This window comes from Pleurodeles waltl, chromosome 3_1 (genome assembly GCF_031143425.1).
Source record: "Pleurodeles waltl isolate 20211129_DDA chromosome 3_1, aPleWal1.hap1.20221129, whole genome shotgun sequence".
Lineage (NCBI taxonomy): Eukaryota > Metazoa > Chordata > Amphibia > Caudata > Salamandridae > Pleurodeles > Pleurodeles waltl.
The window spans coordinates 1,161,541,232-1,161,559,307 of NC_090440.1; positions in this window are offsets into that span (position 1 = coordinate 1,161,541,232).

Sequence of the window (18,076 nt, forward strand, 5' to 3'; positions counted from 1 at the left end):
CAAATGGCATACCTCACAAGTAAAATTTAAAGTGGTTTACGGCCCAATAACATGCCAGTGTTTCCTTTTCTGTTGTAGAGTAATTAAATTCTGCCTCTCTTGTTGCTCATGATGCAAATGCTGTGACCTTTTCTTTGCCACTAATCAATTGAGAATGGGATGCTCCTAACATTTTCATACTAGCGTATGTTCTTAAAATGGTTTTAGCATTACTATCAAACATTCCTAAATGAGGTGCATTGGCAATAGCTTCCTTTATTAAATTAAATTCAGTTTGACATTGATCACTAAATTCAAATGAGGCACCCTGCTTTATTAAGGCTCTTAGAATCTGTAAAATTCTGTATGTATTTGGTCATGTATTCTACTAAACCAAGGAATGATTTAAGCTCCACCTTATTGATAGGGGCTGGTGACAATTTGACTGGATCAATTAAACTATTTTTAAATGGTGTTTTCAGAAATAGTGTGTTCTAGACGATTTACCGATCTTACAATGCTCCATTTGTATAGTGAACCCCGCTTTGTCTAGTTTGTGTATACTTCTTCTAGTATTTTGTTGTTTTCCTCCTTAAAACTACCATAGATCACTATGTCATCTTGAAAACAAATAACTTTTTTGGTTCCTTTTAATATGTGTTGCATTACCTGTTGAAAAACTGTGACAGCAGATGCCAAGACAAATGGCATCCTGTAGAATTGATAGACTCCGAATGGAGTTATGAAAGACGTTAAGGCTTTTGACTCTGAGAGAATAGCTACTTGGTGGTAAGCAGATGAAAGGTCCAATACAGTGAAATAACTAGCACCTTGTGTGACACTCAACAATGCATTAATGTTCGGTAGGGGGTGTCTGTCTACCCATATATTTGCATTTAAATTTCTGAGGTCTGCAAATAGGCAATGCTTTTCTTCCTTCTGTGGAAGCCTTGACAATCGGAGCCACCCATTCTGCACTCTCAATTTTCTTAATCACCCCAGTGGTCTCTGGTCTGTTTAATTCTCTCAAGAATAGTTCTTTCATGAGCAAATCTAGTGAACGAGCTCTAGGAATTACTGGCTTAGCGTCTGGTTTGAGCTTAATTTTGTGAGGGAAATTTTGGAGCAAACCTAGCTTATTAGTGAAGACCATGGGAAACGTATCACATATGTCCGTACCTGTAATGAATTGCTTGTACTGTTTTCTTTCTTTCTTCAGCTCTCTGCTCGTGTGAAGTCTGGGCTGCCCCCTCTTTAAAGGAAACAAACCTTGATTGCACAAAATCATTGCAGTCAGAGACAGAGGAACCGGAACATAAACTGACTGATCCTGGAAGAAACAGACAGGGCAATTCAGTGAATGTTAAAGTCGGAGCTGTGCATCTACATGTCACAAGATGAAGAAATTAGTTCTAGAAAATGAAGGCAACAGACTGACAAACCATCTCCTGTATACGCCATTGTCCAATACCAGCTTTGATTTTGGAATAGGTATGTTGTGGTGACAATAGTGATCTGCTTCCTCTAATGATAATACACCACAATTCAGTGGTCTACTTGTATTGTAAACTCTTTCTGGGCAAACCAAAGAAACAAGAGAAAGGCTCATCAGAGTGAAGCCAGACAATGTAACGATAAAGCAAAGAGGTTTTCTGCTCTCTAAAATACATTTGTCCCAGTTTGCATCAACCAAGAGAAGGAAGGATCTTTACCAGCAAATGGATCATGGACTCGAAATACATTTGATGTATTACCTTCTCTAAAAACAACAAATGTTTGGAAAGACAAGGAATGGTTGTATAGCCTTGAAAAAGTCCCTCAGGGGGGACTAAACAGGCTTCGGCTGAATTCTTCAATTGATCAACATTGTCAATTTATTTGGAACATTGTTAATAGTGTTAATAATTATGTTTTTTTGATGTATACATGACTAAGACTGAGTAAAGGATTATTTTCTGTGTACAAGATTGGGATTTTTCCTAATTATCATGACAATAATGTATACTAAAACAACTCAAAAAAAGTTTTATGGATTCTTAATCTACTATCTATGAGTGCTCTGCTACTTCTATTGAATTGGCATAATGGTTACAAGGTAGACTTGTTCCTCTGCATTAGGATCAAGCTGGATCCTCAAATCCCTCTGGCATTTCCACCCTAAAAGATTTGAGCCTTGCCTGGTGATAGTGTGGCCCTGTCTTTAATATTGATGTGCATTAGTTACATGCCAGTTAAAGGAATGGGGTCCTTACTATACCCCTCTGGGCTTATGTCAGGACTTAGTATTGCGTATGACTTATCTTGGAATTTCTCTTTAAACGTCTCCTCGTTTATTAGAGTGTAAGGTGAGCAGGAGTCTGCAAAAGCTCTGAAACAAACTCCATCTAGTGAAACATCAAATGTAGGATCTGTCTTGTCTGAAGCTGGCATACATCAAAAATTTGGAATACAAATTTCTTACTTCTGAGTCTTCCTCACTAATCAGATGAGTTACTTTATTCCCTGCATCTTTACAAACTTTTGTGAAATCACCCTTTTTGTTGCATTTCCTGCAGGTCACTCCTCTTGCTGGGCACTTAGGGTAACTCGCTAAATGGTTAACATTACCACATCTGAAGGATCTTAGTTTTACAACCTCTGATTTCTGTAAAAGTATCTCAGAATTATTTCCTTTGTTTGGGTCAATTTTCTCCACAATTGTATTTATACATCCATCATCTGAGTTTTTGTCTATTTTGCTTTTGTCTATCATCCTTGTGTCCAATGACCCTTTCATCTCGTTCATGCATGATGTAGTATGTTTAAAATGTCTAGCTGTGTTTACTGCTTGTATCAAATCTGGGTTTTCTGCTAGGAATTGTTTCTTGGAACTTGTTATTAGTCATGCACCTTACAAGCTTATCTCTTATTAAGTTAGAACCCCAAAATCACATGTAGCACATTAGCCTCTTAAGGTTGCAATGTAATTCATCACTTTCTCATTTTTTCCTTGCACCATAATGAAAAATGTATGTCTTTCCAACACAATATTGATCTTTTCTCCAATTGTTCCTCTAATGTTTTGAGAGTAATATAATAAGCATCTAATTGTACATCTCCTTGTGCATAATTACCATCACCTTGTGCATCAGAGTTTAACTCAGGTAAGTCATCAAAAATGTCCCTAGCATGAGTCCCTAAATTATGTCACAATATGTGAGGTTTCCATATTGAAGAGAACCTATCTCCTCCGATTGCAATGAGATAAGGCTCAAATAAATTCACCAACCTCTTCCACGAAATTCAAGGTTCTCCTAATTCATTTAGAAAAGGTAGTGGTAGCGAATTAAGCCATTTCTTGTGTACTCTTCTACAAAATTCCATAAAACATAACTAGCAATATACAACCATGAGGCATGTTACACTTTCTTAAACTTGGACTTTCTTAATATGATATTATGGCTAGATTCACTTCCCAATAAAATGTTCAACTAATAAAAATCGAATACATAGAAGATTTGCAATCTGCTGGGCGAAATCAATTCCAATGTACACTTGTACAATTACATGAGAAGTTATGCATTACTTTAACATAAGTAAAAGTTGTCATAGTTTAACTGGTGTTCTAGTCTGTAAAATATAATTTCTTTATTAATTTCCTGTTCAGTACCTTCTTGAAATAGAAGTTATTAAGCACATTAAGTAAATGAAGAAGATATGAGGAAATGATTCAAGGTACTTATTAGATAATACCTGTCTTTGAAATGACCCTTAACTTAAAATATATTGCAGAGTAAGTCTCACAGAGTTCACACTTTGTTCGTCAATCAGGACCAAATGTATGTTACCTTAGAAGGGAGATTTCAGGATCGCGTTACAACAGACAAAGGAAGTGGAGGCATGAATGCGCAGAAGATTTGGAATGTATAGAGATCACTTCCAGTGAATAAGACAGTTGGTTCACACAGTAGGTTCGACCCAAAAACCTCCATCACCAATCTTATTGTGAAGGAGTGTATGGCAACAGAGACTGCTGTGGGATTTCCGCTTTAAACTCCTCCTCATAGACTATGGGCAGGGACTGCCTTGGGCAACCATGCTGTATGTTCCTCCTCAGTGGGCCTTACTGGCTAAAACAATTCCATATCATCAACACTCCTCCCTGAAAGACGACCTTCCTCTGGTGACACCAGCACAAACTTCTTTCGGGGCAAGAGCTGTCCACAGGCCAAAAGGTTCAGGCATGACAGCAACCTAGGGCTTGATTTAAAGCTTGCCTCCTGTTGTTAGAAGTCTCAGGGACAGCAAAGACTTCTCTCTGCCAGTACCTGGAGTCTCTGGAGAGACTCCTACTCTGCCAAGGGGTGGATTGTTGTCATTTTGTTCTTGTTTTGTTTAGATAAATATTCTCTATTTTTCTAAACCTGTGTTGTGTCATTTTGTAGTGTTTTCATTAAGTTACTGCGTGTGTTGGCACAAATACTTTACACCTAGCACTCTGAAGTTAAGCTTACTGCTCGTGCCAAGCTACCAAGGGGGTAGGCAGGGGTTAGCTGAGGGTGATTCTCTTTTATCTGACTAGAGTGAGGGTCCTTGCTTCAACAGGGGGTAACCTGACTGCAAACCAAAGACCCCATTTCTAACATGTATGTATTAAAATGTGTAAAATGTACTACTGTAACCTCTATTTATATTAAAAACCAATAATATTGTCAATTTCTGGATTATAGTAGGGTGAGTGTTATTTTTTTCCAATATTTTTGCACCTAACATTTTAAGTATAGGAGTATGCTATTGTGGTAAACAATATTTTTGACACAATATATTTGTCAACAGTATTGCTTACTACAATATTGTGCCTGTGATCTGGGTGATAGTGAAGTAGGTGATACATGAGACAGTGAGTGGGAATAAGTGCAGCTGAGTGAGTGAATGTAAGTGAGCATGAGTGAGTGAAAGTGTGTACACAAGTGTTAGTCTGTTGATATTCCATGTCTTTTGTTGAGCCCAGGTACACAGGAAGTCGTTCTTGGCATGTGGGTTACCCTTGGCAAAATGCTTGTGCTGGCATATGGGATTGCAATTCTTAGCATAAGAATCACCTGTGGAAAATTAATTTTTTGGTGCTGGCACATTAGAGGTAATTTGGCATAATGGACACCCATGGCAAACTGTTGTTGCTGGCATTCTAGATTTAGTTTAGGTATAAGCTTCACCCCTGGAAAAAATGTAGTGCTTGCTGGAGGTAATTCTCACCATATGGGGTACGCATTGTAAAATGTTGATGTTTGCACGCTAAAGGTAATTGTTGGCTTGTAAGACAGTTGCAGCAAAATGCTGTTGCTCACACAATGGATGTAATCTGTTTATATAAAGGGACAACCATGTCTAAATGTTGTTTCTGGTGCTGAGATACACCTTTGGGTCAATTCATGCACTATAACAAGTTACATTAACATAACATACTGGTAATAATTCTTGGCGTAAGAGCCCCCCAAGATAAAATGCTTGCATTGGCATTATTGGGTAACTGTTGGGATATGAGGAACCACTATGGAGATGTTGACACTGGCATGCCTGAAGTAATTCTTGGCAAAAGGGAAATCTATGGCACAATGCTGGCACTGGCATAGGGGTTGTGTTTCTTGGCATTAGGTAGAATAACCATGGTATTTGGGGTGCTGACGGGAAGGCAACAGTAACAAAATGCTGGCCCTCTTATATTAGAGGTAATTTTGGCATGGATTCACTTTTTAGCAACTAGGTTGGACACCCATATTTTAGCCTTTGAGCCCAAAGCCAACGCCAACGCCATTAAGGCACACAAACATTTTATTCGATTTTATTCATTTTATTATATTTTACCATAGCTACCTTTTCAGCATGTTGCATTAACGTTTTATTAGCTGCCATTCTTAGAAAATGTATTTTGCTCACAGTCCACATTCATCTCCAGTTTGTAACCATTTAATTCTGAGCTCTGCTCAAGGTTGTTATATTTATCCATGATAGTTTACTAAGTATTGGTGCTACAAGAGTAAGGAGTCATGGACATACAATCATGTCAGGCTTGTTCTTAGAACACAACGGGCCAAATGTACAAAGCCGTTTTCCATTTCTTGATGGTCCGAATCAGTGTTTTGGGCCATTAAGAAACACAAAACAGCCTTTTCTTATGTAAAAAGGCCTTTAAGAAAATGAGAATTGCAATTTCTACCCTGTAGAAATCACAATTTGCAATTCCCAGCATAGGAAATTGCAAATAGGGATTACCTATTTGCGATTCCTATGCCGATGTACAAAGCATTTCCGAAATGTGAATTGGGCATTTAGGAGATACAATTACCACTGACAGTCAGTGGTGAGCAGGTGCAACTTTAAAAAAAAACAAGCTAAAGGGCTTTTTTAATTTCATTAGAGCACACGCATGTCCCTTAGGCATATGTGTGGTCTACAGGTGCAACCCTATTTTTGGGGAGCTCCAAGGGGGAACCTTTGCCATCCCCAGTTTTGCATTTCCTAAATAGAGATTTCTTAATAAGAAATCGCTGTTTAGAAAATGTAAAACTGGCCCATTGACTAAAATGCAATGGGATTTCTTAATACAGATTTCCTAATAGTGATTCCTACTTTGAAGGAATCGCTATTAGGAAATCAGTATCCCTGTACATAGCATTTTGCATTTCTTAGATAGCAATTTCTATGAAGTCGCTTTTTAAAAAATGCAAAATTGCATTTTTGTACATTTGGCCCAATATGTTTTTAAAAAAAATAAAAACACCACACAGGCCAAAGAAGGTTAGAGTGGACATTCCAGCCAGAGAAGCCATCTTATGCTGTCTGCAACTTTGTCACAGCATTGCTGATCTTGGCCTATATTCCCAGCCAACTGGGAGGACTGCTGAGCAGACCAACAGGCAAGATCCTTGCCTGTTTCTTAGGTTTGGGTGGGAACTCTTTTCATAAAACTGGTACGGGCACACAAGGCTACACTGCTACGCTCTCATGTGTAGAATAGGGTGTAGTTAGGAATCCTTAGATGCAATGATCATTCGAGGATGGTGGGACTGTTTATCTATTTCTCCCTAATGGTCACAATTGTCACCGTGTCAGGTTTCATCCTCTTAATAATCGCAGCTCATGTATTTTATCGTAGAATGCAGTCATCATAATAAATTCTTTGAAACGTCCTGCATCTCTCTGTCTGTCTTTGCATGCATGAGAGTGTTGTGTAACTGAGATAAAAGATTTAGGGACTGATTTAAGAAAAGTGGCGGTGCACCCAGTGAAGCACAACTTTCCCTTAGTGACCCCATACCGCCACCATGTGTGCGCCATATTTAAAATACGGCGCACCATGGCGCAGGGTAGGAGGCAATAGTGTCATTTTTTTTTCTGCTAAGTTGAACTCTGCAGGAGTAGTGCCAAGATTTTGGAGCTACTCCTGCAGAGTACAGAGTGGGCCATTGTATTCAATGCCATACCCGCTTTTGATGCCTGCTCTGAGCAGGCATTAAAAATGCCAAGAAAAATGATGCAAGCAACTCTGTCAAATGTCCTTACGCCATTTTTTCAGCTAGCCCTAACTGGGGAACACCCTTTTTGCATACATTTTGCCTGGCGGATGCATAATGTAGCACAAAGAGTTACAAAGTGGCGCAATGCATGCATTGCTCCACTTTGTAAATATGGTGGGGTGTTTTTGGCCATCTAACGCCACATTAGCGTAAATAAATTATGCTCATGTGTCCCTAGGATGGTGCTTGGGGCTCTTAAATCAGCCTCTAAGGTCTGTTTACCACGACTTCCGTGAGGAGTCAGAGTATCACGCATTTAGGCTGCCAAAAATCATCTTTACTATTCAGGTTTTGGTGAGGTGCTGCTGGCTGGCCAGAACGGGTTAAGCAGACAGTTTCTAGCCAGCGAGGGACTATCTGAGTCATCCACACGTGGTGGTGCTACCCAAAACCTAGCAGTCTTACCCCCAAGGTGAGAGCCCTATGACAGTTTTGGCATATGGATCACCCATGGCGTAAAGATGGCATCAATGGCACTATTCTGTAATAGCATACTGTATGTAATTCTTGATAACAGGAGGCACCCATGACAAAAGCAGGCTCTGGCACAATTGAGATCAATATTGACATACGGGAAGAGCTCCTGCAGAAGATTTGGAATCAAATTGTTTTAACTCCAGGGGAATGTCTGACCTGAATATTTCATATGTGCCCTTTCAGAGCATGCAATATTTAACCCCATGAAGGGCCAGATGTATCAAGGAGGCCTTTTGCGAGTCGGAAATAGCGATTTTTAAGAAATCGCTATTTCTGATTCCCAAAATGCAATGCATCACATTTGCGAATCAGTAATAGCGATTTCTTAAAAATTACAAATGTTATTACCGAATCGCAAATTGCGATACAGGCCCCATTTGCACCTATGGGCCTATAAGCCCATATCTGCGAATTTTTTGCATTTCCAAAATTGCGATTACTTTACCAGAAATCGCAGTTTTAGAAATGCAAAACCCCAGGGTGCTGGCGGCCTAAGGCCCCCTCTGCTGCTCTCCAAAATAATTTTTTGCAACATGAAAGGTGCACACATGCCAATAGGGCATGTGTGCTTTGCATGTAAATTTTAAAAATGCATTTTAAATGCATTTTTAAAATTTGCATATGGAATTTGCAAATCACATTTAGGAATTGCTTCTTACCTGTGCTTAGAAATCTCAAATAAGGAATCCTTACTTGCGATTTCTTATTTAGAGAGTCGCAATTTGCGACTCTCTAAACAGGGTCGCAATTTTAAGAAATCACTATTTTAGCGATTCCTTAAAATTGCGTTCAGAATGCCTTTAATACATTCTGAAATGGCTTTTTGCATTCGCAAACGTGCATTCGCACTGTTTGCGAATGCAAAAAGCTTTCATTCATCTGGCCCTAACTGTAGGTAAGTATAGGTTTGCGACTTGCAATTTGCGAGTCATAGTGACTCGCAAATTGCAACTCGCAAAACCAAGTGCAGAAAGGTGTCTCAGACACCTTCTGTGACTCGCTATGGGGTCGCAAAGACCCACCTCATTAATATTAATGAGGTGGGTCGCAGTTTGCGACCCCATAGCGAGTCTAGGCACTCACAGGTATGGTGGCCTGCTGGAGACAGCAGACCACCATGTCCGTGACTGCTTTTTGAATAAAGCAGTTTTTTTCTTTCTTTTTGCAGTCCGTTTTCCTTAAAGGAAAATGAGCTGCAAAAAGAAAAAATACCGAAACTATTTGGTTTCGGTTTTTTCAGAGAAGGCAGTGGTCCATAGGACCACTGCCTGCTCTGAAAAAACTATTTTTATTGACATTCACATCCCTTTTGCGAATGAGTTACCATCCACTTCAAGTGGATGGTAACTGCGAGTTGGTTTGCGACCGCATTCGTGGTCCCAAAGCAACTCTGCATGGCGATGCGGTCGCAAATAGGAAGGGAACACCACTTCCTATTTGCGAGTCGCAGGCTCAAATTGCGAGTCGGGACCGACTCGCAATTTGCGGTTGGGCATCGCGTTAGGCCTTTTGCGCCTCGCAAACTGCGTTTTTCACCATTTGCGAGGCGTAAAAGGCTTCCTACATCTGGCCCTTAGTTCATTAATTTCTTGTGGGAGCACCCCTACAAACACTCCTAGAACCAGTAAGGTTCACGCACTTTTCTTGCTGGAATTCACATTAGGTATTATGCCCAGCCAAAGATTGCCAGGTGCCAATGTTCAATTCTGTGGCTAATCTAGACAATTTAGAGTTAAAGGACTGTTTCTGGGTTTTGGGTGTGTAGTCTGTGACTGCTATCGGGGCTTTATCTAATATACTTATTTCCACAAACGTGTAACGTCCATTAAGGTCTGACCATGTAATGAGAACTCGATAATGTATTGTGCACTTGATGAAGATACCAATCGCACACATGTTGGAGTAGGCTGCAAATGCTGCAGATGCACCATGTGGGTTTGTCACCCAGATTTTTCTATCTATTGTGCCTAGCCAACACTTTTTCCATTCTAAAAATGTTTCTCTTAGAAGTGCCTTACCAGCAGAAGTGCAAATTTGGAGCCCTTCAATTTGAGGTAATGGAGAGCCTTTTATCTTCCATATATAGATGGATAAGCCATTCGTATTCAAAGATATAGCAAAGACATAGCAGTTTGTATGTCAAGTGTTGGAAGGGCGAAGAACCAAGCAATAGAATGTCACAAATACATGGAGAATGAGTCTTAAGAAGGGGGATAGTACAATGTGTCACTTTTTTTCTAAGTAGCTGATTGGCTAACTTGGTTTGGTCTCTGGGCCTGTTTTCGATCCCAGTCCGAACATATCCATAATTTACAGTATCTGTCTCCACGCCTACATTATAAGTTGTATCGAAATTCCCTGTGATTCAGCAGTGACCTTCAGTTGGTGGCTAATGGTGCCCAGCATCTGAGAAGACCTCGTTCTCCGGCTTCAGCTGCGTCCTGGGGTGCCCCCTTTTCTCCTGACTGACATGTAAAGGGACTGGTTGCCATGTAGACAGCCACCTCCTCCTTGAAACAAGTTGGATCCTCACAAGTCTTCAAGTTAATGCTGGAACCTTGCAGGCAGGTAGGCTCAGACCAGCTTACAGTGTCACTGATAGCATTTTTATGTCAACATGTCTTCTGGCCAATGTTATTCTACATAACTGTGCTAAAAAAAAAAAACACCTGTTGTGACATCAATACCATGCCATGCGTAACAGAGACGCGGACACAGAGATGTTATTGATTGAACCAACTGCACACACTAACTAAGCACTTGAGTGCCTGGTCCCTTAAAGACGTTTGACGCAACCAATTGATCAGCATTTCACCAAAACTCATGGATAACCACATAACTGTATCTAAAACACAAAAACATACTCCTAGACTTATCAACTTGCCAAAACAGACTCCTCTGTGCCTCCCCTCCCAGCAGTATATCATAGGAGCTGCCGATCGTTGGGCTGAAGTTAGATCACAAAGCCCCAATATTTCTGGGGTGGAGTCTTCCCATAAAGTGTAACCAAGACTACCTCACGAATGTGTGTCTTTGGGGTTTAAGAGCCACCAGTGCTTTGTCTACCACGGTTCTCAGGTACAATGTTCTCTGGTACAGGTTCTGGACTTATATACATCGGTGTTCACTTACACCAGCTCTCTCCTCAGTTGGTTCAAATGTTGGTTCAGACACTTCTATGCCTGAGGATGACAGGTGACCATGAACCTTTTTGTATCATCACATAAGTAACCTAAACATCTCCCGTAGCGCCCATACCATTGTCCCTTCAACCCTATTTACTGTTCAAGGCACTTGGTCAAACAGGGGGTTAACTTGCTTCCAACGCTTTTGTTTCTCATCAGTACCATAGCCCTTATCTTGCTGTTCTTACGGTTCGCTTTCTGGCTCCAGTTAACCTGATACTTTGATTTTACTCTTTTTGCATGGACTTCTGCTTTGTCTAGAGCTGGGGGAATCCATGAAGAGCAGCAAGGCAGCATATCTACCCTCGAAACGGAAAATATGCTGAGACATACCTGGTGAAAGAGTGTTGTGTATTACGATGCTCCGAGGACTTTGTACATGCCCACTCAAAATTGTATTTTTCCAACTCAGCTATGCGTATCACTTTATTAAGTGTCTGCATAACTCTTTTGACTTCTCCATTTGACTGATGCCAGCTTCCGTTGTTTAACTTTTTCTGTTTTTAGATAATAACCAAACCCCTGGCTTTGGAACAGTGGTTTATTGTCGGTATCCATATTAGGAGTAAGCCCATGGTTACCAACCACCTTCTCTGTTTTTGGTATCATCACGTTGGCTACTGTGGATGGCACAGAGTCCATCAGAATAGTTGCTGTAATCATTGCCCATACGCAACCTAGCAAAGTTGGTAGATCTTTGGAGATGACTGCGCAGGGGGATCAGACAGCCCAGTTGTTTGGCATGATAGGCAGGATAGAATAATCAGCTCCACTTGGAAATCAATTTCAGGAAAACATACTTTTGCATTATCCTCATTTAGATTTTTACTATTCCTTGGTGTCCTCGATGAGAGACTTCAAGGATGTCCCCCATTGGGGTCCTGAGTACGATTAGTCTCCTTCCACTTTGGTGTAACCAATTATCTACTACTAGTGGAGCATACTATTCAGTCTTTTCTTCTTGGTTTGCCTCTTCAAATGCACATTTTCTCGGCTACCTAGACAAATAGCCCACAGGTTTTCCATGGGCTGGCCAATATATTGTTGTGAACGGTTGCTCCTGGAGCTGAAAAATCGACTTTCCAATATGTAATGGCTGCTTTGTTGCAGAACTCTTCTGTGGAACCACTGGCTAGTGACCGGTTCTGACTAGAAATTGATTCCAATAGGGGTATAGGTGAAAATGTCAGCATCCCAAAATATTGCTCTTGCTTCCTTCTCTATGAGGTAATACCGCTGCTCCGTTTCAGTGAGTGCCCTTCTGAAATATGTTATTAGGGCCCATTGGTGAGTGCTTTGTAGCTGCAGCAACACTGTGCCCAGTCCAGTGGGCAGCATCAGCAAGTGATTCCATTGGTTGACTCGGGATATAGCATTTCATTGTTGTGCTTGCTGAGAAGGCAACTTTGGTGTAGCTGAATGCTTCTTGATGGTTGGTGCACCATGCCCCCAGGGTCTCTGTCTTCAATGGGTCTCTCATTAGTTTTGTGATGTCCGCCAAGTTCGGAATAAAATGACCAGAGTACACAACTATTCTCAAGCAGCTGGCTTTACGTCTTGCACCTTCTTCAGATCTGTTGCAGTTCCCTATACTGTAAGCTATAACCCAAAGAATTCGATACTCAGCTTCAAGCACTCACACTTACTCTGGTGGAATGTCAAACCTATCTACTTGATTCGAGCCAGCAGAACCTTTAGACTGTAGTTGTGTTCTGCAACAGTTGATGCATGCAATAAAATGTCATAGTTGACATTTATACCTCACAGAAACCCCTTTTAGCCCTACCTGAAGCATTGTTGGAAAACTTCAGCTGTCCTGGAGATCCCGAAATTGAAGGGTAGGTATCTTCAGAGGTCAACATGGGTGGAAAATGTTGTGATATAGCAAGATGCTATGTGCAACTTGAGTTGATCGTAACCATACCATAAGCTAATTTTTTAAAATCACTTGGCTCCACTGACCTTAGTTATGATGCCATTTACAGTTGAAGTGTCATTCGCTTTTTATTGCTTTATCGGGCTCCGGGATATACACACATATGTTCACTTCCCCAGGTTGCTGCAGTTCTTTTGCAAGGACCATGAAGTGGGCACAGCAACTTTACTGATGATTCTTGGAGCCTCTGGATTATCCAGTTCTTTCTCAACTAGCTCTGACATGTCATTGGATTTGACAATGGGGCAATGCCTGGAGCTGCACTGATTGGTCAATGTGTAGCTTTACACTTTTGTGTATAAGTTCCCCATGCACTCAAACATCCCGGGAAGTCTTGCAACATGTCTTCTATTGCGAGCTCTTGTACTCATGTAATGTGAAGGCTATTAAGCAGAGAGCTTCTGGAGTTTTACAGCTCATCAATGTAGTTCCTCCTGAAAGAGTTACAAAAAAGTGAGCAGTGGCAAGGCAGGTGTGATGAGAAATGATTCTGTGAAATGTCCCAGCTAATTTCAGTGATTTCTTACTGCCATGTGTGCACTGTCAAAGAGGCAGTTGACTTCGAAGTCTGGCATGTTTACGTGGCTAAGTGGCTGTGACTGACTCTTTGGCTTATCATCATTGCAGACTGCAAAAATTAAATGGATGTGTTCTTCCTCTGGTTCCGACTCCTTGTCAGCTTCCATGGTCATAGTACCTGCTGGTGTTGGCTTAAGGTGTTTCACACGTTTTTTGGTCTTGGACACACTTAGGGCCTTTAAGTTTGTATGACTTGTCAGACTTTGGCAAAATGATAGCATTTTTTAACAGCCACATTTTTTCTTTTGCCGGGTGGCATGGACTGTCTCAATGTGCGCCATTCCCACAGTAGCAACACGTTTTGCTGATTTTCCTCAGTGAAGGTTTCATCAATGCTCCGCTTATCTTAGTGTGGACTCCGGAGGTTCAGCTTTAATTGACTTGGAGCCTGGGATGCTTCAATTTGTCTTGTATAATTCATAAGATTTCCATAGCGTCGACATTGCTGCTACTGGCATCTTGTCTTGCCTCCGAATGTTTCTCCGTAGCTGGTTACAGAGGTATCCATTATTCATTTTAGCCCTGGTTCCCTCTTAGTAGTGAATGAAACAATTGCTGGCTAGGCTCCAGGGACCGACGTAAACAGGACAATGGTTCCTCAGGGCATTCATTGGTTTAGACAGGACAAAATGCTCATAGTCTGTGTTAGCCTGCCAACTGAACTGCGCATTGAGCGCTGCAAGATTGTGTCATACTCACTACTAGACATGTACGGGCCATGGTTTGAAACAGTTTGTGGACGTCATCCCCAGTGAAATGCAAATGAAGGGCACTGGTTGCTAGAATGTAGCCATAAATCTGACCACCATCTAGGAGCAATGGACGATGGAGCTGAAAGCATGTTGGCCAACATGATTAGTGTGGTGTGACACAATTATAAGGTGTGCTAGCTATCCTTTGTGGGATTTCTGCAATCTTCATTAGGATAGTGAGTAATAGCCTCTCCTGTCTTTTTGGGAGATTGTGTGTAACAGATTTGCCTTGCAAAACACATGAAAGGTGGTCGAGTGGGGTGAATCACTCTGTGTAGAAGGGCATTGCTTTATTGCTTTATGCATGGATTGTTTTTAATTTCCTTACTTGTAATTTCACCTTCAGCCTGCAACGGCACCGTTTGCCCACCCGCAAGTGGCCCCATTCCCAAAACTGCAAACAACGGTCCAGTCTCTGATGGACAATAAAAAAAATTCTAGCTTACGCGTCAAGAATTTTCAATTCTATTAAGGACATAGAGGCGAGGATTATGCTTTCTCTTTCTTTACTGACTTGAAACAGCAGCCAATCACAAACAAGTTTAACAAAAAACTACACATCCCATGATGCTCTACTCAATGTCATATGGTCCAATCACCTATCACGACCTCTGCCTATATAACACCTGACCCTCGATGTCACTTCCTCTTTCTTTGGTCAAGGCAGATATAGTTCACATTGAAATCGAAACTTCTTACATCAACTGTAACTCAGAGTTCGGATAATCCTCTTTTTAACAGGTAACTTGAGTTTGAAGACTCCAACTCGAATAAGGAAACAATTCCATCGAAATGAACGTGCGATGCTTTAAAAAGATCTTAGACTCAGGAGTTCTTCTTATCAGAACCTATAAAAATAAAACAGGTAGGTAATATTCTCAAAAAACGAATTTTCATAATTAATATTCATATAACTGGTATCCAATGGGAGGGAATAATAAACAATAATCACATCAGTTAACAATTCTGTTCAATAATAACAGTTCTATGGGTGGGATAATCCTCGCCTCCGTGTCCTTAATAGAATTGAAAATTCTTGACACGTAAGCTAGAATTTTTTTTATTCTATGTCAGGACTGGAGGCTCCGATTATGCTAGTTTAAGCTGTCCCATTACTACAGATGCTACATCCATCACAGGCTTGTGATAAAATTTACGAAACTTATTCTCTGAAGACCAATCTGCAGCCCTCATAATGTCTTCTATACGAGAACCTAAGGCATAAGACTTGGATGCCATAGCTCCTCTAGCAGAATGAGCTCCAAATATTTTGGTATCTATACCAGCTTCATTCATTAACCATCTCATCCATCTAGCTAAGGTAGCTGATGTTACTGGTTTAAATGGTTTTTGCAATGAAATCAATAATTGTCCGTTAACATCTTGTCTAAAACCTTCTGTGACAGTTTCATATTCTTTTAAACAATGAACAAGGCATAACTTAGAATTATCAGGATACATTGGATATGTTACTGACCTGTAATTCGTTTTAGTCCTTCTAGATATTGTGAAGGTCACCCCATTTGGTGAGTATACTCTGCCAGATAAATCTAACGCTCTGACATCTGAAACTCTTTTACAGCAAATGAGACATAACAACATGGTTAATTTGGCCGATAGTTGTTTGCAAGATAAATCTTTATTAGCAGGCCAGGAATCCAGGAATTTTAAGACAACATTAATCTCCCATAATACTAAGTATTTTGCCTGAGGCGGTTTAGATAAACGAATGCCCCTCAGTAATTTACATATTAAGGGGTGCTCACCTACAGGTTTACCCTCAACAGGGATTTGTCCTGCTGAAATGGCTGATCTAAAATTATTAATCAACCGGTAAGCTAAACCAGAACTGGCTAGTTCTGCTAGGAAGTTAATGATTAACTCAATATGTGCTTCCATCGGATTGGAACCTCTTCCATCACACCAATTACTCCATCTGCGCCAGGCTGAATCATATCTTTTATGGGTACTACCCGCCCAGGCTTGTTTAATGAAGTCCTCAGCTTGTTGCGAAAGACCTGAGGAACTCCATCTTGACCTGAAATCATCCATGCCAACAGAACCAGTTTCCCTGACGAGATCATTGGATGTTGATGGCCCTCTGGATTCAGAAGAAGATTCCGACGAGGAGGAATGAGAAGAGGAGAGGCACAAGCTAAATTCAGCGCTACTGGGAACCACGGTTGTGCTCTCCAGAAGGGAGTCACTAACACGATCTGTGCTTTCTGTCTCTGGACTTGAGACAACACCCTGGCAATCATAAGAAACGGTTGAAACGCATAACCTCGAAACTGAGACCAGTCCTGAAGAAATGCTCCGTCTTCATTGCACAGGGATCTGGTCGCCAACTGAAGAATTTAGAAATCTGGAAATTTAGGCGGGAAGCAAACAGATCTACATCGCAGTTGCCCCACTCTTTGATTATCTGGGAAAAAATCATTGGATCCAGTTTCCAGTCGCTGGAGTCTGTCAGATATCTGGACTTCCAGTCCGCAACTATGTTCTGGTCTCCTGGAAGGTATTCCGCAATGACTACTATGCGTTGTGTCAGGCAGAAATGCCAAAACTTTTGGGAATCCCTGCCAGGATTCTGGATTTCGTTCCCCCCAATTTGTTGACATACCTCACTGCTGAGACATTGTCCATCCGTAGGAGTATGCAACAATCTGTCTTCTGAGGGGAGAGACTCTTTATTGCAAAGGAACCCGCCAGAAGTTCCAGGCAATTGATGTGTAGGGTCTGTTCCTATTCTGACCATCTGCCTCCCGTCACTAGAGAGTTGCAACGTGCTCCCCAACCCCAACGGCTGGCATCAGATTTGATCACCACGTCCGGATGAGACCTGAAAATCGCTCTGCTGTTCCAGGCTTCCATATGTTGTAGCCACCATTGTATCTCTGATTTTACTTCCACAGTAAATGGGATCTGTTCTGAATAGCTCAGACCCTGGTGTAGGTGTCTGATCTTGAGTCTCTGAAGGGCTCTGTAATGTAAGGGGGCTGGAAAGATTGCTTGAATGGAAGAGGCTAACAACCCCACTACTCTGGCTATGCTCCATAAGGAAACCGTCGACCTGGTCAAAAGGGACCTCAATACCCTCTTGATGTTGCGAATCTTTTGAGAGGGAAGAAGAAGTTAACATGAGATTAAGTTTATCCGAAACCCCAGGAAATCTATCACTTGTGTCGGACTCAACACTGATTTCTGCGCATTGATAAGGAAACCTAAATCTTGCAGAATATTGATGGTCCAGTTCAAATGCGACAGCAGGGTCTGGGGGGCTTGAGCCATCAAGAGTATATCGTCCAGATAAATGATCAAACTGACACCCTTGGATCTTAGCCATTCCATGACCGGTCTCATCAGCTTCGTGAAGCACCAAGGTGCTGATGACAGACCGAAGGGGAGCGCCAGAAATTCTAGGCACTGACCCTTCCATTGAAATTGAAGGAACCTCCTGTGTGGAGGAAAGATTGGGATTGACAGATAGGCATCTTTTAGGTCTAGACGAACCATCCAGTCCCCTTCTAATAGAAGGTCCCTTAGCATATGAATGCCCTCCATTTTGAAATGTCGATATAGGATCCATTGGTTGAAGTCTTTTAAATTCGA